Source organism: Anastrepha obliqua, chromosome 1, assembly GCF_027943255.1.
Source record: "Anastrepha obliqua isolate idAnaObli1 chromosome 1, idAnaObli1_1.0, whole genome shotgun sequence".
NCBI lineage: Eukaryota > Metazoa > Arthropoda > Insecta > Diptera > Tephritidae > Anastrepha > Anastrepha obliqua.
Window position 1 is genome coordinate 56,430,129 of NC_072892.1, and position 1,408 is coordinate 56,431,536.

General features: G+C 36.0%; 1 pseudogene; it reads right to left on the reverse strand.

The window, feature by feature from the left end:
* Positions 1 to 257: 257 nt before the first annotated feature.
* On the reverse strand, positions 258 to 441 carry LOC129236552 (U2 spliceosomal RNA; annotated as a pseudogene).
* Positions 442 to 1,408: the final 967 nt, after the last annotated feature.

A 1,408-nucleotide genomic window follows, 5' to 3' on the forward strand; every position in this document is an offset into this window, starting at 1 on the left:
TTCACTTTTTCCCAAATCACTCCCAACGATTCTAAAGAAGTTTTCACTTCAAAAATTAATGTACGAAATATTTATATACCGATTCACTTAAACTGACTTTCAGTATCTAAACCAAAAAACTGTTCAATAAATAATCAGAAATGTCCTACAATGCAAATTTCAAAAAAAAAAAATCCATTTTCGTCTACATGTATTCATATAAAAATTTATGGCTCTTCCCACCAAAGCTAAATGTATTAGTATATTTTTTCTTGTATTTATTCAAAGCCGAAACCCCGGTGGTACTGCAATACCGGGTCAACCCGTGGCAGAGAAGGAGCAAGCCCCTAAAACACTCCGCCCATTTCCGAAAATCAGTTTGACATTTGTTGTCCTCCGATGGAGGATCTATCAGATGTTAAGCTGATAACCACACTACCTAGTCAATACATTTTAAATAATAAACCTAATAAAACTTTTGAGAATTACACGCTCACAAAAATTATTTATATCAACAAATAATATAACGCTTCGTAACTAAATAACTTTTAGGCCAGCGACGACAGCATGGCGCGGTAGCCGAGCGACTAGCAATGTGAGCTTCCGATCCAAAATCCTTGGTTCGAATCACAAGAAAAAATAAAAGTTATTTTTATTTAGTTCGTCGCTACTTTTATATCAACATATAATATAACGCTTCGTAGCCAAGTTGGTCGCTTTTTTCGTTTCACTTTTCCTCAAATCACTCCCAACGATTCTAAAGAAGTTTTCACTTCAATAAGAGATAATAAATTATTCAACAAGGCAGACAAATCTGGAAACATTTAAAGCAGCTTCAATTACTTTCATGAACTGCCTAATCAGTTTAACAGCTACTACATGTAAAAATATCACAAAATCGGATTTAATGCACAATTTACGCGCAAGCGCAAAAGCTAACACAAGTACTCATACGTAAGTGAAGGCATTTGTATGTGTAAAAGTATGTAAGTACGTAAGCTGTAAATATGCCGAAAGCGACTCGCGAAATTTTTGGCAGAAAAATCATAACCAACTTTTTACGTAAATATTAAATGTATATGTGTGTGTGTATGTATCTCCTTATCTATTCAAGCGGAAAGTTGTGCAAAGTTAGCTGAGTCGTAACCGAATCGAGTGTGCCAAGCGAGCAGCCATGCAGCGAAGCAGCCAAGCAACCGACCAGACATGAAGCCAACCAAATATTTTTAAGCGCCAAACTAACCAACTAACAAACCAATCGGCGAACTATTCAACGGTAGCAGTAATGTTTAAGGCAGTTAGAAGCAGTAGCGCGCCAGTAAGCCAACTTCGAAAACGATTTTAACAAATTTAACTTAGCCAAATATTTGCAAAATTAATAAAAAAACGAACGTGAATGCATGCACACACACACACACTCCCACAAGAA